Here is a 24446-nt window from a genome sequence, read left to right as displayed (position 1 = left end):
GTTGTGATGGGGGTGTGGTACATTGTGTACTGTCAGTGGTGTGTGGTGTGCTGGGTGTCTGATGGGGGTGTGGTACTTTGTGTACTGTCAGTGGTGTGTGGTGTGCTGGGTGTCTGATGGGGGTGTGGTACATTGTGTACTGTCAGTGGTGTGTGGTGTGCTGGATGTCTGATGGGGGTGTGGTACATTGTGTACTGTCAGTGGTGTGCGGTGTGCTGGGTGCCTGATGGGTCTGTGGTACATTGTGTACTGTCAGTGGTGTGTGGTGTGCTGGGTGTCTGATGGGGGTGTGGTACATTGTGTACTGTCAGTGGTGTGCGGTGTGCTGGGTGTCTGATGGGGGTGTGGTACATTGTGTACTGTCAGTGGTGTGTGGTGTGCTGGGTGTCTGATGGGGGTGTGGTACATTGTGTACTGTCAGTGGTGTGCGGTGTGCTGGGTGCCTGATGGGTCTGTGGTACATTGTGTACTGTCAGTGGTGTGCGGTGTGCTGGGTGTCTGATGGGGCTGTGGTACATTGTGTACTGTCAGTGGAGTGCGGTGTGCTGGGTGCCTGATGGGGCTGTGGTACATTGTGTACTGTCAGTGGTGTGCGTTGAGCTGGGTCCCTGAAGGGGGTGTTGTACATTGTGTACTGTCAGTGGTGTGCGGTGAGCTGGGTCCCTGATGGGGGTGTGGTACATTGTGTACTGTCAGTGGTGTGCGGTGTGCTGGGAGCCTGATGGGGGTGTGGTACATTATGCACTGTCAGTGGTATGCGGTGTGCTGGGAGCCTGATGACGGTGTGGTACATTGTGTACTGTCAGTGGTGTGTGGTGTGCTGGGTGCATGTTGGGGCTGTGGTACATTGTGTACTGTCAGTGGTGTTTGGTGTGCTGGGTGACTGATGGGGGTGTGGTACATTGTGTACTGTCAGTGGTGTGCGTGTGCTGGGTGTCCGATGGGGATGTGGTACTTTGTGTACTGTCAGTGGTGTGTGGTGTGCTGGGTGTCTGATGGGGGTGTGGTACATTGTGTACTGTCAGTGGTGTGCGGTGTGCTGGGTGTTTGATGGGTTTGGGGTACATTGTGTACTGTCAGTGGTGTGCGGTGTGCTGGGTGTCTGATGGGGATGTGGTACATTGTGTACTGTCAGTGGTGTGCGGTGTGCTGGGTGCCTGATGGGGTTGTGGTACATTGTGTACTGTCAGTGGTGTGCGGTGTGCTGAGTGTCTGATGGGGGTGTGGTGCATTGTGTACTGTCAGTAGTGTGCGTTGTGCTGGGTGCCTGATGGGGGTGTGGTACATTGTGTAATGTCAGTGGTGTGCAGTGTGCTGGGTGTCTGATGGGGCTGTGGTACATTGTGTACTGTCAGTGGTGTGCGGTGTGCTGGGTGTCTGATGGGGGTGTGGTACATTGTGTACTGTCAGTGGTGTGCGGTGTGCTGGGTGTCTGATGGGGGTGTGGTACATTGTGTACTGTCAGTGGTGTGTGGTGTGCTGGGTGCCTGATGGGGGTGTAGTACATTTTGTACTGTCAGTGGTGTGTGGTGTGCTGGGTGTCTGATGGGGGTGTGGTACATTGTGTACTGTCAGTGGTGTGCGGTGTGCTGGGTGTCTGATGGGGGTGTGGTACATTGTGTACTGTCAGTGGTGTGTGGTGAGCTGGGTGCCTGATGGGGGTGTGGTACATTGTGTACTGTCAGTGGTGTGTGGTGTGCTGGGTGCCTGATGGGGGTGTGGTTCATTGTGTACTGTCAGTGGTGTGAAGTGTGCTGGGTGCCTGATCGGGGTGTGGTACATTGTGTACTGTCAGTGGTGTGTGGTGTGCTGGGTGTCTGATGGGGGTGTGGTACATTGTGTACTGTCAGTGGTGTGTGGTGTGCTGGGTGTCTGATGGGCTGTGGTACATTGTGTACTGTCAGTGGTGTGCGGTGTGCTGGGTGCCTGATGGGGGTGTGGTACATTGTGTACTGTCATTGGTGTGTGGTGTGCTGGGTGTCTGATGGGGGTGTGGTACATTGTGTACTGTCAGTGGTGTGCGGTGTGCTGGGTGCCTGATGGGGGTGTGGTACATTGTGTACAGTCAGTGGTGTGTGGTGTGCAGGGTGTCTGATGGGGGTGTGGTACATTGTGTACTGTCAGTGGTGGCGGTGTGCTGGGTGTCAGATGGGGGTGTGGTACATTGTGTACTGTCAGTGGTGTGCGGTCTGCTGGGTGTCTGATTGGAGGTGTGGTACATTGTGTACTGTCAGTGGTGTGCGGTGTGCTGGGTGTCTGATGGGGGTGTGGTACATTGTGTACTGTCAGTGGTGTGCGGTGTGCTGGGTGTCTGATGGGGGTGTGGTACATTGTGTACTGTCAGTGGTGTGTGGTGTGCTGGGTGTCTCATGGGGCTGTGGTACATTGTGTACTGTCAGTGGTGTGTGGTGTGCTGGGTGTCAGATGGGGGTGTGGTACATTGTGTACTGTCAGTGGTGTGCAGTGTGCTGGGTGTCTGATGGGGGTGTGGTACATTGTGTACTGTCAGTGGTGTGCGGTGTGCTGGGTGTCTGATGGGGCTGTGGTACGTTGTGTACTGTCAGTGGTGTGCTGTGTGCTGGGTGTCTGATGGGGGTGTGGTACATTGTGTACTGTCAGTGGTGTGTGGTGTGCTGGGTGCCTGATGGGGGTGCGGTACATTGTGTACTGTCAGTGGTGTGCGGTGTGCTGGGTGTTGTGATGGGGGTGTGGTACATTGTGTACTGTCAGTGGTGTGTGGTGTGCTGGGTGTCTGATGGGGGTGTGGTACTTTGTGTACTGTCAGCGGTGTGTGGTGTGCTGGGTGTCTGATGGGGGTGTGGTACATTGTGTACTGTCAGTGGTGTGTGGTGTGCTGGATGTCTGATGGGGGTGTGGTACATTGTGTACTGTCAGTGGTGTGCGGTGTGCTGGGTGCCTGATGGGTCTGTGGTACATTGTGTACTGTCAGTGGTGTGTGGTGTGCTGGGTGTCTGATGGGGGTGTGGTACATTGTGTACTGTCAGTGGTGTGCGGTGTGCTGGGTGTCTGATGGGGGTGTGGTACATTGTGTACTGTCAGTGGTGTGTGGTGTGCTGGGTGTCTGATGGGGGTGTGGTACATTGTGTACTGTCAGTGGTGTGCGGTGTGCTGGGTGCCTGATGGGTCTGTGGTACATTGTGTACTGTCAGTGGTGTGCGGTGTGCTGGGTGTCTGATGGGGCTGTGGTACATTGTGTACTGTCAGTGGAGTGCGGTGTGCTGGGTGCCTGATGGGGCTGTGGTACATTGTGTACTGTCAGTGGTGTGCGTTGAGCTGGGTCCCTGAAGGGGGTGTTGTACATTGTGTACTGTCAGTGGTGTGCGGTGAGCTGGGTCCCTGATGGGGGTGTGGTACATTGTGTACTGTCAGTGGTGTGCGGTGTGCTGGGAGCCTGATGGGGGTGTGGTACATTATGCACTGTCAGTGGTATGCGGTGTGCTGGGAGCCTGATGACGGTGTGGTACATTGTGTACTGTCAGTGGTGTGTGGTGTGCTGGGTGCATGTTGGGGCTGTGGTACATTGTGTACTGTCAGTGGTGTTTGGTGTGCTGGGTGACTGATGGGGGTGTGGTACATTGTGTACTGTCAGTGGTGTGCGTGTGCTGGGTGTCCGATGGGGATGTGGTACTTTGTGTACTGTCAGTGGTGTGTGGTGTGCTGGGTGTCTGATGGGGGTGTGGTACATTGTGTACTGTCAGTGGTTTGCGGTGTGCTGGGTGTTTGATGGGTTTGGGGTACATTGTGTACTGTCAGTGGTGTGCGGTGTGCTGGGTGTCTGATGGGGATGTGGTACATTGTGTACTGTCAGTGGTGTGCGGTGTGCTGGGTGCCTGATGGGGTTGTGGTACATTGTGTACTGTCAGTGGTGTGCGGTGTGCTGAGTGTCTGATGGGGGTGTGGTGCATTGTGTACTGTCAGTAGTGTGCGTTGTGCTGGGTGCCTGATGGGGGTGTGGTACATTGTGTAATGTCAGTGGTGTGCAGTGTGCTGGGTGTCTGATGGGGCTGTGGTACATTGTGTACTGTCAGTGGTGTGCGGTGTGCTGGGTGTCTGATGGGGGTGTGGTACATTGTGTACTGTCAGTGGTGTGCGGTGTGCTGGGTGTCTGATGGGGGTGTGGTACATTGTGTACTGTCAGTGGTGTGTGGTGTGCTGGGTGCCTGATGGGGGTGTAGTACATTTTGTACTGTCAGTGGTGTGTGGTGTGCTGGGTGTCTGATGGGGGTGTGGTACATTGTGTACTGTCAGTGGTGTGCGGTGTGCTGGGTGTCTGATGGGGGTGTGGTACATTGTGTACTGTCAGTGGTGTGTGGTGAGCTGGGTGCCTGATGGGGGTGTGGTACATTGTGTACTGTCCGTGGTGTGCGGAGTGCTGGGTGTCTGATGGGGGTGAGGTACATTGTGTACTGTCAGTGGTGTGCGGTGTGGTGGGTGTCCGATGGGGATGTGGTACATTGTGTACTGTCAGTGGTGTGCGGTGTGCTGGGTAACTGATGGGGGTGTGGTGCATTGTGTACTGTCAGTGGTGTGTGGTGTGCTGGGTGCCTGATGGGGGTGTGGTACATTCTGTACTGTCAGTGGTGTGCGGTGTGCTTGGTGTCCGATGGGGATGTGGTACATTGTGTACTGTCAGTGGTGTGTGGTGTGCTGGGTTTCTGATGGGGGTGTGGTACATTGTGTACCGTCAGTGGTGTGCGGTGTGCTGGGTGCCTGATGGGGGTGTGGTACATTGTGTACCGTCAGTGGTGTGCGGTGTGCTGGGTGCCTGATGGGGTTGTGGTACATTGTGTACTGTCAGTGGTGTGTGGTGTGCTGGGTGCCTGATGGGGGTGTGGTACATTGTGTACTGTCAGTGGTGTGCGGTGTGCTGTGTGCCTTATGGGGGGTGTGGTACATTGTGTACTGTCAGTGGTGTGTGGTGTGCTGGGTGCCTGATGGGGGTGTGGTACATTGTGTACTGTCAGTGGTGTGCGGTGTGCTGGGTGTCTGATGGGGGTGTGGTACATTATGTACTGTCAGTGGTGTGTGGTGCGCTGGGTGTCTGATGGGACTGTGGAACATTGTGTACTGTCAGTGGTGTGCGGTGTGCTGGGTGTCTGATGGGGCTGTGGTACATTGTGTACTGTCAGTGGTGTGTGGTGCGCTGGGTGTCTGATGGGACTGTGGAACATTGTGTACTGTCAGTGGTGTGCAGTGTGCTGGGTGCCTGATGGGGGTGTGGTACATTGTGTACTGTCAGTGGTGTGCGGTGTGCTGGGTGTCTGATGGGGGTGAGGTACATTGTGTACTGTCAGTGGTGTGTGGTGTGCTGGGTGTCTGATGGGGGTGTGGTACATTGTGTACTGTCAGTGGTGTGCGGTGTGCTGGGTGTCTGATGGGGGTGTGGTACATTGTGTACTGTCAGTGGTGTGCGGTGTGCTGGGTGTCTGATGGGGGTGAGGTACATTGTGTACTGTCAGTGGTGTGTGGTGTGCTGGGTGCCTGATGGGGGTGTGGTACATTGTGTACTGTCAGTGGTGTGCGGTGTGCTGGGTGTCTGATGGGTGTGTGGTACATTGTGTACTGTCAGTGGTGTGCGGTGTGCTGGGTGCCTGATGGGGGTATGGTACATTGTGTACTGTCAGTGGTGTGCGGTGTGCTGGGTGTCTGATGGGGTGTGGTACATTGTGTACTGTCAGTGGTGTGCGGTGTGCTGGGTGTCTGATGAGGGTGTGGTACATTGTGTACTGTCAGTGGTGTGCGGTGTGCTGGGTGTCTGATGGGACTGTGGTACATTGTGTACTGTCAGTGGAGTGTGGTGAGCTGGGTGTCTGATGGGGCTGTGGTACATTGTGTACTGTCAGTGGTGTGCGGTGTGCTGGGTGTCTGATGGGGGTGTGGTACACTGTGTACTGTCAGTGGTGTGCGGTGTGCTAGGTGTCTGATGGGGGTGTGGTACATTGTGTACTGTCAGTGGTGTGCGGTGTGCTGGGTGTCTGATGGGGGTGTCGTACATTGTGTACTGTCAGTGGTGTGCGGTGTGCTGGGTGTCTGATGGGGGTGTGGTACATTGTGTACTGTCAGTGGTGTGCGGTGTGCTGGGTGTCTGATGGGGGTGTGGTACATTGTGTACTGTCAGTGGTGTGCGGTGTGCTGGGTGTCTGATGGGGGTGTGGTACATTGTGTACTGTTAGTGGTGTGTGGTGAGCTGGGTGTCTGATGGGGCTGTGGTACATTGTGTACTGTCTGTGGTGTGCGGTGTGCTGGGTGCCTGATGGGGCTGTGGTACATTGTGTACTGTCAGTTGTGTGCGGTGAGCTGGGTGTCTGATGGGGGTGTGGTACATTGTGTACTGTCAGTGGTGTGTGGTGCGCTGGGTGTCTGATTGGGGTGTGGTACATTGTGTACTGTCAGTGGTGTGCGGTGTGCTGGGTGTCTGATGGGGGTGTGGTACATTGTGTACTGTCAGTGGTGTGCGGTGTGCTGGGTGTCTGATGGGGGTGAGGTACATTGTGTACTGTCAGTGGTGTGTGGTGTGCTGGGTGCCTGATGGGGGTGTGGTACATTGTGTACTGTCAGTGGTGTGCGGTGTGCTGGGTGTCTGATGGGTGTGTGGTACATTGTGTACTGTCAGTGGTGTGCGGTGTGCTGGGTGCCTGATGGGGGTATGGTACATTGTGTACTGTCAGTGGTGTGCGGTGTGCTGGGTGTCTGATGGGGTGTGGTACATTGTGTACTGTCAGTGGTGTGCGGTGTGCTGGGTGTCTGATGAGGGTGTGGTACATTGTGTACTGTCAGTGGTGTGCGGTGTGCTGGGTGTCTGATGGGACTGTGGTACATTGTGTACTGTCAGTGGAGTGTGGTGAGCTGGGTGTCTGATGGGGCTGTGGTACATTGTGTACTGTCAGTGGTGTGCGGTGTGCTGGGTGTCTGATGGGGGTGTGGTACACTGTGTACTGTCAGTGGTGTGCGGTGTGCTAGGAGTCTGATGGGGGTGTGGTACATTGTGTACTGTCAGTGGTGTGCGGTGTGCTGGGTGTCTGATGGGGGTGTGGTACATTGTGTACTGTCAGTGGTGTGCGGTGTGCTGGGTGTCTGATGGGGGTGTGGTACATTGTGTACTGTCAGTGGTGTGCGGTGTGCTGGGTGTCTGATGGGGGTGTAGTACATTGTGTACTGCCAGTGGTGTGCGGTGTGCTGGGTGTCTGATGGGGGTGTGGTACATTGTGTACTGTTAGTGGTGTGTGGTGAGCTGGGTGTCTGATGGGGCTGTGGTACATTGTGTACTGTCTGCGGTGTGCGGTGTGCTGGGTGCCTGATGGGGCTGTGGTACATTGTGTACTGTCAGTTGTGTGCGGTGAGCTGGGTGTCTGATGGGGGTGTGGTACATTGTGTACTGTCAGTGGTGTGTGGTGCGCTGGTTGTCTGATTGGGGTGTGGTACATTGTGTACTGTCAGTGGTGTGTGGTGTGCTGGGTGTCTGATGGGGCTGTGGTACATTGTGTACTGTCAGTGGTGTGCGGTGTGCTGGGTGCCTGATGGGGGTGTGGTACATTGTGTACTGTCAGTGGTGTGCGGTGTGCTGAGTGCCTGATGGGGCTGTGGTATATTGTATACTGTCAGTGGTGTGTAGTGTGCTGGGTGTCTGATGGGGCTGTGGTACATTGTGTACTGTCAGTGGTGTGCGGTGCGCTGGGTGCCTGAAGGGGGTGTGGTACATTGTGTACTGGCAGTGGTGTGTGGTCTGCTGGATGTCTGCTGGGGGTGTGGTACATTGTGTACTGTCAGTGGTGTGCGGTGAGCTGGGTGTCTGATGTGGGTGTGGTACATTGTGTACTGTCAGTGGTGTGCGGTGTGCTGGGTGCCTGATGGGGGTGTGGTACATTGTGTACTGTCAGTGGTGTGCGGTGTGCTGGGTGTCTGATGGGGCTTTGGTACATTGTGTACTGTCAGTGGTGTGCGGTGTGCTGGGTGCCTGATGGGGCTGTGGTACATTGTGTACTGTCACTGGTGTGCGGTTTGCTGGGTGTCTGATGGGGGTGTGGTACATTGTGTACTGTCAGTGGTGTGTGGTGTGCTGGGTGTCTGATGGGTCTGTGGTACATTGTTTACTGTCAGTGGTGTGCGGTGTGCTGGGTGCCTGATGGGGCAGTGGTACATTGTGTCCTGTCAGTGGTGTGCGGTGTGCTGGGTGTCTGATGGGGGTGTGGTACATTGTGTACTGTCAGTGGTCTGCAGTGTGCTGAGTGCCTGATGGGGCTGTGGTACATTGTGTACTGTCAGTGGTGTGCGTGTGCTGGGTGTCTGATGAGGGTGTGGTACATTGTGTACTGTCAGTGGTGTGTGGTGTGCTGGGTGTCTGATGGGGCTGTGGTACATTGTGTACTGTCAGTGGTGTGTGGTGTGCTGCGTGCCTGATGGGGGTGTGGTACATTGTGTGCTGTCAGTCATGAGTGGTGTGCTGAGTGTCTGATGGGGGTGTGGTACATTGTGTACTGTCAGTGGTGTGCGGTGTGCTGGGTGTCTGATGGGGCTGTGGTACATTGTGTACTGTCAGTGGTGTGTGGTGTGCTGGGTGTCTGATGGGGGTGTGGTACATTGTGTACCGTCAGTGGTGTGCGGTGTGCTGGGTGTCTGATGGGGGTGTGGTACATTGTGTACTGTCAGTGGTGTGCACTGTGCTGGCTGTCTGATGGGGGTGTGGAACATTGTGTACTGTCAGTGGTGTGTGGTCTGCTGGGTGTCTGATGGGGGTGTGGTACATTGTGTACTGTCAGTGGTGTGCGGTGTGCTGGGTGCCTGATGGGGGTGTGGTACATTGTGTACTGTCAGTGGTGTGTGGTGTGCTGGGTGTCTGCTGGGGGTGTGGGACATTGTGTACTGTTAGTGGTGTGCGGTGTGCTGGGTGTCTGATGTGGGTGTGGTACATTGTGTACTGTCAGTGGTGTGCGGTGTGCTGGGTGCCTGATGGGGGTGTGGTACATTGTGTACTGTCAGTGGTGTGCGGTGTGCTGGGTGTCGGATGGGGCTGTTGTACATTGTGTACTGGCAGTGGTGTGTGGTGTGCTGGGTGCCCGATGGGGGTGTGGTACATTGTGTACTGTCAGTGGTGTGTGGTGTGCTGGGTGTCTGATGTGGGTGTGGTACATTGTGTACTGGCAGTGGTGTGTGGTGTGCTGGGTGTCAGATGGGGGTGTGGTACATTGTGTACTGTCAGTGGTGTGTGGTGTGCTGGGTGCCTGATGGGGGTGTGGTACATTGTGTACTGTCAGTGGTGTGCGGTGTGCTGGGTGCCTGAATGGGGTGTGGTACATTGTGTACTGTCAGTGGTGTGTGGTGTGCTGGGTGTCTGATGGGGGTGTGGTACATTGTGTACTGTCAGTGGTGTGCGTTGTGCTGGGTGTCTGATGGGGGTGTGGTACATTGTGTACTGTCAGTGGTGTGTGGTGTGCTGGGTGACTGATGGGGGTGTGGTACATTGTGTACTGTCAGTGGTGTGCCGTGTGCTGTATGACTGATGGGGGTGTGGTACATTGTGTACTGTCAGTGGTGTGCGGTGTGCTGGGTGTCTGATGGGGGTGTGGTACATTGTGTACTGTCAGTGGTGTGTGGTGTGCTGGGTGTCTGATGGGGGTGTGGTACATTGTGTACTGTCAGTGGTGTGAAGTGTGCTGGGTGCCTGATGGGGGTGTGGTACATTGTGTACTGTCAGTGGTGTGTGGTGTGCTGGGTGCCTGATGGGGGTGTGGTTCATTGTGTACTGTCAGTGGTGTGAAGTGTGCTGGGTGCCTGATCGGGGTGTGGTACATTGTGTACTGTCAGTGGTGTGTGGTGTGCTGGGTGTCTGATGGGGGTGTGGTACATTGTGTACTGTCAGTGGTGTGTGGTGTGCTGGGTGTCTGATGGGCTGTGGTACATTGTGTACTGTCAGTGGTGTGCGGTGTGCTGGGTGCCTGATGGGGGTGTGGTACATTGTGTACTGTCAGTGGTGTGTGGTGTGCTGGGTGTCTGATGGGGGTGTGGTACATTGTGTACTGTCAGTGGTGTGCGGTGTGCTGGGTGCCTGATGGGGGTGTGGTACATTGTGTACAGTCAGTGGTGTGTGGTGTGCAGGGTGTCTGATGGGGGTGTGGTACATTGTGTACTGTCAGTGGTGGCGGTGTGCTGGGTGTCAGATGGGGGTGTGGTACATTGTGTACTGTCAGTGGTGTGCGGTCTGCTGGGTGTCTGATTGGAGGTGTGGTACATTGTGTACTGTCAGTGGTGTGCGGTGTGCTGGGTGTCTGATGGGGGTGTGGTACATTGTGTACTGTCAGTGGTGTGCGGTGTGCTGGGTGTCTGATGGGGGTGTGGTACATTGTGTACTGTCAGTGGTGTGTGGTGTGCTGGGTGTCTCATGGGGCTGTGGTACATTGTGTACTGTCAGTGGTGTGTGGTGTGCTGGGTGTCAGATGGGGGTGTGGTACATTGTGTACTGTCAGTGGTGTGCAGTGTGCTGGGTGTCTGATGGGGGTGTGGTACATTGTGTACTGTCAGTGGTGTGCGGTGTGCTGGGTGTCTGATGGGGCTGTGGTACGTTGTGTACTGTCAGTGGTGTGCTGTGTGCTGGGTGTCTGATGGGGGTGTGGTACATTGTGTACTGTCAGTGGTGTGTGGTGTGCTGGGTGCCTGATGGGGGTGCGGTACATTGTGTACTGTCAGTGGTGTGCGGTGTGCTGGGTGTTGTGATGGGGGTGTGGTACATTGTGTACTGTCAGTGGTGTGTGGTGTGCTGGGTGTCTGATGGGGGTGTGGTACTTTGTGTACTGTCAGTGGTGTGTGGTGTGCTGGGTGTCTGATGGGGGTGTGGTACATTGTGTACTGTCAGTGGTGTGTGGTGTGCTGGATGTCTGATGGGGGTGTGGTACATTGTGTACTGTCAGTGGTGTGCGGTGTGCTGGGTGCCTGATGGGTCTGTGGTACATTGTGTACTGTCAGTTGTGTGTGGTGTGCTGGGTGTCTGATGGGGGTGTGGTACATTGTGTACTGTCAGTGGTGTGCGGTGTGCTGTGTGTCTGATGGGGGTGTGGTACATTGTGTACTGTCAGTGGTGTGTGGTGTGCTGGGTGTCTGATGGGGGTGTGGTACATTGTGTACTGTCAGTGGTGTGCGGTGTGCTGGGTGCCTGATGGGTCTGTGGTACATTGTGTACTGTCAGTGGTGTGCGGTGTGCTGGGTGTCTGATGGGGCTGTGGTACATTGTGTACTGTCAGTGGAGTGCGGTGTGCTGGGTGCCTGATGGGGCTGTGGTACATTGTGTACTGTCAGTGGTGTGCGTTGAGCTGGGTCCCTGAAGGGGGTGTTGCACATTGTGTACTGTCAGTGGTGTGCGGTGAGCTGGGTCCCTGATGGGGGTGTGGTACATTGTGTACTGTCAGTGGTGTGCGGTGTGCTGGGAGCCTGATGGGGGTGTGGTACATTATGCACTGTCAGTGGTATGCGGTGTGCTGGGAGCCTGATGACGGTGTGGTACATTGTGTACTGTCAGTGGTGTGTGGTGTGCTGGGTGCATGTTGGGGCTGTGGTACATTGTGTACTGTCAGTGGTGTTTGGTGTGCTGGGTGACTGATGGGGGTGTGGTACATTGTGTACTGTCAGTGGTGTGCGTGTGCTGGGTGTCCGATGGGGATGTGGTACTTTGTGTACTGTCAGTGGTGTGTGGTGTGCTGGGTGTCTGATGGGGGTGTGGTACATTGTGTACTGTCAGTGGTGTGCGGTGTGCTGGGTGTTTGATGGGTTTGGGGTACATTGTGTACTGTCAGTGGTGTGCGGTGTGCTGGGTGTCTGATGGGGATGTGGTACATTGTGTACTGTCAGTGGTGTGCGGTGTGCTGGGTGCCTGATGGGGTTGTGGTACATTGTGTACTGTCAGTGGTGTGCGGTGTGCTGAGTGTCTGATGGGGGTGTGGTGCATTGTGTACTGTCAGTAGTGTGCGTTGTGCTGGGTGCCTGATGGGGGTGTGGTACATTGTGTAATGTCAGTGGTGTGCAGTGTGCTGGGTGTCTGATGGGGCTGTGGTACATTGTGTACTGTCAGTGGTGTGCGGTGTGCTGGGTGTCTGATGGGGGTGTGGTACATTGTGTACTGTCAGTGGTGTGCGGTGTGCTGGGTGTCTGATGGGGGTGTGGTACATTGTGTACTGTCAGTGGTGTGTGGTGTGCTGGGTGCCTGATGGGGGTGTGGTACATTGTGTACTGTCAGTGGTGTGTGGTGTGCTGGGTGTCTGAAGGGGGTGTGGTACATTGTGTACTGTCAGTGGTGTGCGGTGTGCTGGGTGTCTGATGGCGGTGTGGTACATTGTGTACTGTCAGTGGTGTGTGGTGAGCTGGGTGCCTGATGGGGGTGTGGTACATTGTGTACTGTCCGTGGTGTGCGGAGTGCTGGGTGTCTGATGGGGGTGAGGTACATTGTGTACTGTCAGTGGTGTGCGGTGTGGTGGGTGTCCGATGGGGATGTGGTACATTGTGTACTGTCAGTGGTGTGCGGTGTGCTGGGTAACTGATGGGGGTGTGGTGCATTGTGTACTGTCAGTGGTGTGTGGTGTGCTGGGTGCCTGATGGGGGTGTGGTACATTGTGTACTGTCAGTGGTGTGCGGTGTGCTTGGTGTCCGATGGGGATGTGGTACATTGTGTACGGCCAGTGGTGTGTGGTGTGCTGGGTGTCTGATGGGGGTGTGGTACATTGTGTACTGTCAGTGGTGTGTGGTGTGCTGGGTTTCTGATGGGGGTGTGGTAAATTGTGTACCGTCAGTGGTGTGCGGTGTGCTGGGTGCCTGATGGGGTTGTGGTACATTGTGTACTGTCAGTGGTGTGTGGTGTGCTGGGTGCCTGATGGGGGTGTGGTACATTGTGTACTGTCAGTGGTGTGCGGTGTGCTGTGTGCCTTATGGGGGGTGTGGTACATTGTGTACTGTCAGTGGTGTGTGGTGTGCTGGGTGCCTGATGGGGGTGTGGTACATTGTGTACTGTCAGTGGTGTGCGGTGTGCTGGGTGTCTGATGGGGGTGTGGTACATTATGTACTGTCAGTGGTGTGTGGTGCGCTGGGTGTCTGATGGGACTGTGGAACATTGTGTACTGTCAGTGGTGTGCGGTGTGCTGGGTGTCTGATGGGGCTGTGGTACATTGTGTACTGTCAGTGGTGTGTGGTGCGCTGGGTGTCTGATGGGACTGTGGAACATTGTGTACTGTCAGTGGTGTGCAGTGTGCTGGGTGTCTGATGGGGGTGTGGTACATTGTGTACTCTCAGTGGTGTGCGGTGTGCTGGGTGTCTGATGGGGGTGAGGTACATTGTGTACTGTCAGTGGTGTGTGGTGTGCTGGGTGTCTGATGGGGGTGTGGTACATTGTGTACTGTCAGTGGTGTGCGGTGTGCTGGGTGTCTGATGGGGGTGTGGTACATTGTGTACTGTCAGTGGTGTGCGGTGTGCTGGGTGTCTGATGGGGGTGAGGTACATTGTGTACTGTCAGTGGTGTGTGGTGTGCTGGGTGCCTGATGGGGGTGTGGTACATTGTGTACTGTCAGTGGTGTGCGGTGTGCTGGGTGTCTGATGGGTGTGTGGTACATTGTGTACTGTCAGTGGTGTGCGGTGTGCTGGGTGCCTGATGGGGGTATGGTACATTGTGTACTGTCAGTGGTGTGCGGTGTGCTGGGTGTCTGATGGGGTGTGGTACATTGTGTACTGTCAGTGGTGTGCGGTGTGCTGGGTGTCTGATGAGGGTGTGGTACATTGTGTACTGTCAGTGGTGTGCGGTGTGCTGTGTGCCTTATGGGGGGTGTGGTACATTGTGTACTGTCAGTGGTGTGTGGTGTGCTGGGTGCCTGATGGGGGTGTGGTACATTGTGTACTGTCAGTGGTGTGCGGTGTGCTGGGTGTCTGATGGGGGTGTGGTACATTATGTACTGTCAGTGGTGTGTGGTGCGCTGGGTGTCTGATGGGACTGTGGAACATTGTGTACTGTCAGTGGTGTGCGGTGTGCTGGGTGTCTGATGGGGCTGTGGTACATTGTGTACTGTCAGTGGTGTGTGGTGCGCTGGGTGTCTGATGGGACTGTGGAACATTGTGTACTGTCAGTGGTGTGCAGTGTGCTGGGTGTCTGATGGGGGTGTGGTACATTGTGTACTCTCAGTGGTGTGCGGTGTGCTGGGTGTCTGATGGGGGTGAGGTACATTGTGTACTGTCAGTGGTGTGTGGTGTGCTGGGTGTCTGATGGGGGTGTGGTACATTGTGTACTGTCAGTGGTGTGCGTGTGCTGGGTGTCCGATGGGGATGTGGTACTTTGTGTACTGTCAGTGGTGTGTGGTGTGCTGGGTGTCTGATGGGGGTGTGGTACATTGTGTACTGTCAGTGGTGTGCGGTGTGCTGGGTGTTTGATGGGTTTGGGGTACATTGTGTACTGTCAGTGGTGTGCGGTGTGCTGGGTGTCTGATGGGGATGTGGTACATTGTGTACTGTCAGTGGTGTGCGGTGTGCTGGGTGCCTGATGGGGTTGTGGTACATTGTGTACTGTCAGTGGTGTGCGGTGTGCTGAGTGTCTGATGGGGGTGTGGTGCATTGTGTACTGTCAGTAGTGTGCGTTGTGCTGGGTGCCTGATGGGGGTGTGGTACATTGTGTAATGTCAGTGGTGTGCAGTGTGCTGGGTGTCTGATGGGGCTGTGGTACATTGTGTACTGTCAGTGGTGTGCGGTGTGCTGGGTGTCTGATGGGGGTGTGGTACATTGTGTACTGTCAGTGGTGTGCGGTGTGCTGGGTGTCTGATGGGGGTGTGGTACATTGTGTACTGTCAGTGGTGTGTGGTGTGCTGGGTGCCTGATGGGGGTGTGGTACATTGTGTACTGTCAGTGGTGTGTGGTGTGCTGGGTGTCTGAAGGGGGTGTGGTACATTGTGTACTGTCAGTGGTGTGCGGTGTGCTGGGTGTCTGATGGCGGTGTGGTACATTGTGTACTGTCAGTGGTGTGTGGTGAGCTGGGTGCCTGATGGGGGTGTGGTACATTGTGTACTGTCCGTGGTGTGCGGAGTGCTGGGTGTCTGATGGGGGTGAGGTACATTGTGTACTGTCAGTGGTGTGCGGTGTGGTGGGTGTCCGATGGGGATGTGGTACATTGTGTACTGTCAGTGGTGTGCGGTGTGCTGGGTAACTGATGGGGGTGTGGTGCATTGTGTACTGTCAGTGGTGTGTGGTGTGCTGGGTGCCTGATGGGGGTGTGGTACATTGTGTACTGTCAGTGGTGTGCGGTGTGCTTGGTGTCCGATGGGGATGTGGTACATTGTGTACGGCCAGTGGTGTGTGGTGTGCTGGGTGTCTGATGGGGGTGTGGTACATTGTGTACTGTCAGTGGTGTGTGGTGTGCTGGGTTTCTGATGGGGGTGTGGTAAATTGTGTACCGTCAGTGGTGTGCGGTGTGCTGGGTGCCTGATGGGGTTGTGGTACATTGTGTACTGTCAGTGGTGTGTGGTGTGCTGGGTGCCTGATGGGGGTGTGGTACATTGTGTACTGTCAGTGGTGTGCGGTGTGCTGTGTGCCTTATGGGGGGTGTGGTACATTGTGTACTGTCAGTGGTGTGTGGTGTGCTGGGTGCCTGATGGGGGTGTGGTACATTGTGTACTGTCAGTGGTGTGCGGTGTGCTGGGTGTCTGATGGGGGTGTGGTACATTATGTACTGTCAGTGGTGTGTGGTGCGCTGGGTGTCTGATGGGACTGTGGAACATTGTGTACTGTCAGTGGTGTGCGGTGTGCTGGGTGTCTGATGGGGCTGTGGTACATTGTGTACTGTCAGTGGTGTGTGGTGCGCTGGGTGTCTGATGGGACTGTGGAACATTGTGTACTGTCAGTGGTGTGCAGTGTGCTGGGTGTCTGATGGGGGTGTGGTACATTGTGTACTCTCAGTGGTGTGCGGTGTGCTGGGTGTCTGATGGGGGTGAGGTACATTGTGTACTGTCAGTGGTGTGTGGTGTGCTGGGTGTCTGATGGGGGTGTGGTACATTGTGTACTGTCAGTGGTGTGCGGTGTGCTGGGTGTCTGATGGGGGTGTGGTACATTGTGTACTGTCAGTGGTGTGCGGTGTGCTGGGTGTCTGATGGGGGTGAGGTACATTGTGTACTGTCAGTGGTGTGTGGTGTGCTGGGTGCCTGATGGGGGTGTGGTACATTGTGTACTGTCAGTGGTGTGCGGTGTGCTGGGTGTCTGATGGGTGTGTGGTACATTGTGTACTGTCAGTGGTGTGCGGTGTGCTGGGTGCCTGATGGGGGTATGGTACATTGTGTACTGTCAGTGGTGTGCGGTGTGCTGGGTGTCTGATGGGGTGTGGTACATTGTGTACTGTCAGTGGTGTGCGGTGTGCTGGGTGTCTGATGAGGGTGTGGTACATTGTGTACTGTCAGTGGTGTGCGGTGTGCTGTGTGCCTTATGGGGGGTGTGGTACATTGTGTACTGTCAGTGGTGTGTGGTGTGCTGGGTGCCTGATGGGGGTGTGGTACATTGTGTACTGTCAGTGGTGTGCGGTGTGCTGGGTGTCTGATGGGGGTGTGGTACATTATGTACTGTCAGTGGTGTGTGGTGCGCTGGGTGTCTGATGGGACTGTGGAACATTGTGTACTGTCAGTGGTGTGCGGTGTGCTGGGTGTCTGATGGGGCTGTGGTACATTGTGTACTGTCAGTGGTGTGTGGTGCGCTGGGTGTCTGATGGGACTGTGGAACATTGTGTACTGTCAGTGGTGTGCAGTGTGCTGGGTGTCTGATGGGGGTGTGGTACATTGTGTACTCTCAGTGGTGTGCGGTGTGCTGGGTGTCTGATGGGGGTGAGGTACATTGTGTACTGTCAGTGGTGTGTGGTGTGCTGGGTGTCTGATGGGGGTGTGGTACATTGTGTACTGTCAGTGGTGTGCGGTGTGCTGGGTGTCTGATGGGGGTGTGGTACATTGTGTACTGTCAGTGGTGTGCGGTGTGCTGGGTGTCTGATGGGGGTGAGGTACATTGTGTACTGTCAGTGGTGTGTGGTGTGCTGGGTGCCTGATGGGGGTGTGGTACATTGTGTACTGTCAGTGGTGTGCGGTGTGCTGGGTGTCTGATGGGTGTGTGGTACATTGTGTACTGTCAGTGGTGTGCGGTGTGCTGGGTGCCTGATGGGGGTATGGTACATTGTGTACTGTCAGTGGTGTGCGGTGTGCTGGGTGTCTGATGGGGTGTGGTACATTGTGTACTGTCAGTGGTGTGCGGTGTGCTGGGTGTCTGATGAGGGTGTGGTACATTGTGTACTGTCAGTGGTGTGCGGTGTGCTGGGTGTCTGATGGGACTGTGGTACATTGTGTACTGTCAGTGGAGTGTGGTGAGCTGGGTGTCTGATGGGGCTGTGGTACATTGTGTACTGTCAGTGGTGTGCGGTGTGCTGGGTGTCTGATGGGGGTGTGGTACACTGTGTACTGTCAGTGGTGTGTGGTGTGCTGGGTGTCTGATGGGCTGTGGTACATTGTGTACTGTCAGTGGTGTGCGGTGTGCTGGGTGCCTGATGGGGGTGTGGTACATTGTGTACTGTCAGTGGTGTGTGGTGTGCTGGGTGTCTGATGGGGGTGTGGTACATTGTGTACTGTCAGTGGTGTGCGGTGTGCTGGGTGCCTGATGGGGGTGTGGTACATTGTGTACAGTCAGTGGTGTGTGGTGTGCAGGGTGTCTGATGGGGGTGTGGTACATTGTGTACTGTCAGTGGTGGCGGTGTGCTGGGTGTCAGATGGGGGTGTGGTACATTGTGTACTGTCAGTGGTGTGCGGTCTGCTGGGTGTCTGATTGGAGGTGTGGTACATTGTGTACTGTCAGTGGTGTGCGGTGTGCTGGGTGTCTGATGGGGGTGTGGTACATTGTGTACTGTCAGTGGTGTGCGGTGTGCTGGGTGTCTGATGGGGGTGTGGTACATTGTGTACTGTCAGTGGTGTGTGGTGTGCTGGGTGTCTCATGGGGCTGTGGTACATTGTGTACTGTCAGTGGTGTGTGGTGTGCTGGGTGTCAGATGGGGGTGTGGTACATTGTGTACTGTCAGTGGTGTGCAGTGTGCTGGGTGTCTGATGGGGGTGTGGTACATTGTGTACTGTCAGTGGTGTGCGGTGTGCTGGGTGTCTGATGGGGCTGTGGTACGTTGTGTACTGTCAGTGGTGTGCTGTGTGCTGGGTGTCTGATGGGGGTGTGGTACATTGTGTACTGTCAGTGGTGTGTGGTGTGCTGGGTGCCTGATGGGGGTGCGGTACATTGTGTACTGTCAGTGGTGTGCGGTGTGCTGGGTGTTGTGATGGGGGTGTGGTACATTGTGTACTGTCAGTGGTGTGTGGTGTGCTGGGTGTCTGATGGGGGTGTGGTACTTTGTGTACTGTCAGTGGTGTGTGGTGTGCTGGGTGTCTGATGGGGGTGTGGTACATTGTGTACTGTCAGTGGTGTGTGGTGTGCTGGATGTCTGATGGGGGTGTGGTACATTGTGTACTGTCAGTGGTGTGCGGTGTGCTGGGTGCCTGATGGGTCTGTGGTACATTGTGTACTGTCAGTTGTGTGTGGTGTGCTGGGTGTCTGATGGGGGTGTGGTACATTGTGTACTGTCAGTGGTGTGCGGTGTGCTGTGTGTCTGATGGGGGTGTGGTACATTGTGTACTGTCAGTGGTGTGTGGTGTGCTGGGTGTCTGATGGGGGTGTGGTACATTGTGTACTGTCAGTGGTGTGCGGTGTGCTGGGTGCCTGATGGGTCTGTGGTACATTGTGTACTGTCAGTGGTGTGCGGTGTGCTGGGTGTCTGATGGGGCTGTGGTACATTGTGTACTGTCAGTGGAGTGCGGTGTGCTGGGTGCCTGATGGGGCTGTGGTACATTGTGTACTGTCAGTGGTGTGCGTTGAGCTGGGTCCCTGAAGGGGGTGTTGCACATTGTGTACTGTCAGTGGTGTGCGGTGAGCTGGGTCCCTGATGGGGGTGTGGTACATTGTGTACTGTCAGTGGTGTGCGGTGTGCTGGGAGCCTGATGGGGGTGTGGTACATTATGCACTGTCAGTGGTATGCGGTGTGCTGGGAGCCTGATGACGGTGTGGTACATTGTGTACTGTCAGTGGTGTGTGGTGTGCTGGGTGCATGTTGGGGCTGTGGTACATTGTGTACTGTCAGTGGTGTTTGGTGTGCTGGGTGACTGATGGGGGTGTGGTACATTGTGTACTGTCAGTGGTGTGCGTGTGCTGGGTGTCCGATGGGGATGTGGTACTTTGTGTACTGTCAGTGGTGTGTGGTGTGCTGGGTGTCTGATGGGGGTGTGGTACATTGTGTACTGTCAGTGGTGTGCGGTGTGCTGGGTGTTTGATGGGTTTGGGGTACATTGTGTACTGTCAGTGGTGTGCGGTGTGCTGGGTGTCTGATGGGGATGTGGTACATTGTGTACTGTCAGTGGTGTGCGGTGTGCTGGGTGCCTGATGGGGTTGTGGTACATTGTGTACTGTCAGTGGTGTGCGGTGTGCTGAGTGTCTGATGGGGGTGTGGTGCATTGTGTACTGTCAGTAGTGTGCGTTGTGCTGGGTGCCTGATGGGGGTGTGGTACATTGTGTAATGTCAGTGGTGTGCAGTGTGCTGGGTGTCTGATGGGGCTGTGGTACATTGTGTACTGTCAGTGGTGTGCGGTGTGCTGGGTGTCTGATGGGGGTGTGGTACATTGTGTACTGTCAGTGGTGTGCGGTGTGCTGGGTGTCTGATGGGGGTGTGGTACATTGTGTACTGTCAGTGGTGTGTGGTGTGCTGGGTGCCTGATGGGGGTGTGGTACATTGTGTACTGTCAGTGGTGTGTGGTGTGCTGGGTGTCTGAAGGGGGTGTGGTACATTGTGTACTGTCAGTGGTGTGCGGTGTGCTGGGTGTCTGATGGCGGTGTGGTACATTGTGTACTGTCAGTGGTGTGTGGTGAGCTGGGTGCCTGATGGGGGTGTGGTACATTGTGTACTGTCCGTGGTGTGCGGAGTGCTGGGTGTCTGATGGGGGTGAGGTACATTGTGTACTGTCAGTGGTGTGCGGTGTGGTGGGTGTCCGATGGGGATGTGGTACATTGTGTACTGTCAGTGGTGTGCGGTGTGCTGGGTAACTGATGGGGGTGTGGTGCATTGTGTACTGTCAGTGGTGTGTGGTGTGCTGGGTGCCTGATGGGGGTGTGGTACATTGTGTACTGTCAGTGGTGTGCGGTGTGCTTGGTGTCCGATGGGGATGTGGTACATTGTGTACGGCCAGTGGTGTGTGGTGTGCTGGGTGTCTGATGGGGGTGTGGTACATTGTGTACTGTCAGTGGTGTGTGGTGTGCTGGGTTTCTGATGGGGGTGTGGTAAATTGTGTACCGTCAGTGGTGTGCGGTGTGCTGGGTGCCTGATGGGGTTGTGGTACATTGTGTACTGTCAGTGGTGTGTGGTGTGCTGGGTGCCTGATGGGGGTGTGGTACATTGTGTACTGTCAGTGGTGTGCGGTGTGCTGTGTGCCTTATGGGGGGTGTGGTACATTGTGTACTGTCAGTGGTGTGTGGTGTGCTGGGTGCCTGATGGGGGTGTGGTACATTGTGTACTGTCAGTGGTGTGCGGTGTGCTGGGTGTCTGATGGGGGTGTGGTACATTATGTACTGTCAGTGGTGTGTGGTACGCTGGGTGTCTGATGGGACTGTGGAACATTGTGTACTGTCAGTGGTGTGCGGTGTGCTGGGTGTCTGATGGGGCTGTGGTACATTGTGTACTGTCAGTGGTGTGTGGTGCGCTGGGTGTCTGATGGGACTGTGGAACATTGTGTACTGTCAGTGGTGTGCAGTGTGCTGGGTGTCTGATGGGGGTGTGGTACATTGTGTACTCTCAGTGGTGTGCGGTGTGCTGGGTGTCTGATGGGGGTGAGGTACATTGTGTACTGTCAGTGGTGTGTGGTGTGCTGGGTGTCTGATGGGGGTGTGGTACATTGTGTACTGTCAGTGGTGTGCGGTGTGCTGGGTGTCTGATGGGGGTGTGGTACATTGTGTACTGTCAGTGGTGTGCGGTGTGCTGGGTGTCTGATGGGGGTGAGGTACATTGTGTACTGTCAGTGGTGTGTGGTGTGCTGGGTGCCTGATGGGGGTGTGGTACATTGTGTACTGTCAGTGGTGTGCGGTGTGCTGGGTGTCTGATGGGTGTGTGGTACATTGTGTACTGTCAGTGGTGTGCGGTGTGCTGGGTGCCTGATGGGGGTATGGTACATTGTGTACTGTCAGTGGTGTGCGGTGTGCTGGGTGTCTGATGGGGTGTGGTACATTGTGTACTGTCAGTGGTGTGCGGTGTGCTGGGTGTCTGATGAGGGTGTGGTACATTGTGTACTGTCAGTGGTGTGCGGTGTGCTGTGTGCCTTATGGGGGGTGTGGTACATTGTGTACTGTCAGTGGTGTGTGGTGTGCTGGGTGCCTGATGGGGGTGTGGTACATTGTGTACTGTCAGTGGTGTGCGGTGTGCTGGGTGTCTGATGGGGGTGTGGTACATTATGTACTGTCAGTGGTGTGTGGTGCGCTGGGTGTCTGATGGGACTGTGGAACATTGTGTACTGTCAGTGGTGTGCGGTGTGCTGGGTGTCTGATGGGGCTGTGGTACATTGTGTACTGTCAGTGGTGTGTGGTGCGCTGGGTGTCTGATGGGACTGTGGAACATTGTGTACTGTCAGTGGTGTGCAGTGTGCTGGGTGTCTGATGGGGGTGTGGTACATTGTGTACTCTCAGTGGTGTGCGGTGTGCTGGGTGTCTGATGGGGGTGAGGTACATTGTGTACTGTCAGTGGTGTGTGGTGTGCTGGGTGTCTGATGGGGGTGTGGTACATTGTGTACTGTCAGTGGTGTGCGGTGTGCTGGGTGTCTGATGGGGGTGTGGTACATTGTGTACTGTCAGTGGTGTGCGGTGTGCTGGGTGTCTGATGGGGGTGAGGTACATTGTGTACTGTCAGTGGTGTGTGGTGTGCTGGGTGCCTGATGGGGGTGTGGTACATTGTGTACTGTCAGTGGTGTGCGGTGTGCTGGGTGTCTGATGGGTGTGTGGTACATTGTGTACTGTCAGTGGTGTGCGGTGTGCTGGGTGCCTGATGGGGGTATGGTACATTGTGTACTGTCAGTGGTGTGCGGTGTGCTGGGTGTCTGATGGGGTGTGGTACATTGTGTACTGTCAGTGGTGTGCGGTGTGCTGGGTGTCTGATGAGGGTGTGGTACATTGTGTACTGTCAGTGGTGTGCGGTGTGCTGGGTGTCTGATGGGACTGTGGTACATTGTGTACTGTCAGTGGAGTGTGGTGAGCTGGGTGTCTGATGGGGCTGTGGTACATTGTGTACTGTCAGTGGTGTGCGGTGTGCTGGGTGTCTGATGGGGGTGTGGTACACTGTGTACTGTCAGTGGTGTGCGGTGTGCTAGGTGTCTGATGGGGGTGTGGTACATTGTGTACTGTCAGTGGTGTGCGGTGTGCTGGGTGTCTGATGGGGGTGTGGTACATTGTGTACTGTCAGTGGTGTGCGGTGTGCTGGGTGTCTGATGGGGGTGTGGTACATTGTGTACTGTCAGTGGTGGGCGGTGAGCTGGGTGTCTGATGGGGGTGTGGTTCATTGTGTACTGTCAGTGGTGTGTGGTGTGCTGGGTGCCTGATGGGGGTGTGGTACATTGTGTACTGTCAGTGGTGTGCGGTATGCTGGGTGTCTGATGGGGGTGTGGTACATTGTGTACTGTCAGTGGTGTGTGGTTTGCTGGGTGTCTGATGGGGGTGTGGCACATTGTGTACTGTCAGTGGTGTGCGGTGTGCTGCGTGTCTGATGGGGCTGTGGTACATTGTTTACTGTCAGTGGTGTGCGGTGGGCTGGGTGCCTAATGGGGCTGTGGTACATTGTGTACTGTCAGTGGTGTGCGGTGTGCTGGGTGTCTGATGGGGGTGTGGTACATTGTGTACTGTCAGTGGTCTGCAGTGTGCTGGGTGCCTGATGGGGGTGTGGTACATTGTGTACTGTCAGTGGTGTGCGGTGTGCTGGGTGTCTGATGGGGGTGTGGTACATTGTGTACTGTCAGTGGTGTGCGGTGTGCTGGGTGCCTGATGGGGGTGTGGTACATTGTGTGCTGTCAGTCGTGAGTGGTGTGCTGGGTGCCTGATGGGGGTGTGGTACATTGTGTACTGTCAGTGGTGTGCGGTGTGCTGGGTCCCTGATGGGGGTGTGGTACATTGTGTACTGTCAGTGCTGTGCGGTGTGCTGGGTGTCTGATGGGGGTGTGGTACATTGTGTACTGGAAGTGGTGTGCGCTGTGCTGGCTGTCTGATGGGGGTGTGGTACATTGTGTACTGTCAGTGGTGTGCGGTGTGCTGGGTGTCTGTTGGGGTGTGGTACATTGTGTACTGTCAGTGGTGTGTGGTGTGCTGGGTGCCTGATGGGGGTGTGGTACATTGTGTACTGTCAGTGGTGTGTGGTGTGCTGGGTGTCTGATGGGGGTGTGGTACATTGTGTACTGTCAGTGGTGTGCGGTGTGCTGGGTGCCTGATGGGGGTGTGGTACATTGTGTACTGTCAGTGGTGTGCGGTGTTCTGGGTGTCTGATGGGGGTGTGGTACATTGTGTACTGTCAGTGGTGTGAGGTGTGCTGGGTGTCTGATGGGGGTGTGGTACATTATGTACTGTCAGTGGTGTGCGGTGTGCTGTGTGTCTGATGGGGCTGTGGTACATTGTGTACTGTCAGTGGTGTGTGGTGTGCTGGGTGCCTGATGGGGCTGTGGTACATTGTGTACTGTCATTGGTGTGTGGTGTGCTGTGTGCCTGATGCGGCTGTGGTACATTGTGTACTGTCAGTGGTGTGTGGTGTGCTGGGTGCCTGATGGGGCATGGTACATTGTGCACTGTCATTGGTGTGTGGTGTCCTGGGTGCCGGATGGGGCTGTGGTACATTGTGTACTGTCAGTGGTGTGCGGTGTGCTGGGTGTCTGATGGGGGTGTGGTACATTGTGTACTGTCAGTGGTGTGCGGTGTGCTGGGTGTCTGATGGGGGTATGGTACATTGTGTACTGTCAGTGGTGTGTGGTGTGCTGGCTGTCTGATGGGGGTGTGGTACATTGTGTACTGTCAGTGGTGTGCGGTGTGCTGTGTGTCTGATCGGGCTGTGGTACATTGTGTACTGTCAGTGGTGTGTGGTGTGCTGGGTGCCTGATGGGGCTGTGGTACATTGTGTACTGTCAGTGGTGTGCGGTGTGCTGGGTGTCTGATGGGGGTGTGGTACATTGTGTACTGTCAGTGGTGTGTGGTGTGCTGGGTGTCTGATGGGGCTGTGGTACATTGTGTACTGTCATTGGTGTGTGGTGTCCTGGGTGCCGGATGGGGCTGTGGTACATTGTGTACTGTCAGTGGTGTGCGGTGTGCTGGGTGTCTGATGGGGGTGTGGTACATTGTGTACTGTC

Source organism: Scyliorhinus torazame, chromosome 5 (assembly GCF_047496885.1).
Source record: "Scyliorhinus torazame isolate Kashiwa2021f chromosome 5, sScyTor2.1, whole genome shotgun sequence".
Lineage (NCBI taxonomy): Eukaryota > Metazoa > Chordata > Chondrichthyes > Carcharhiniformes > Scyliorhinidae > Scyliorhinus > Scyliorhinus torazame.
Note: the sequence above shows the minus strand (reverse complement) of the source record.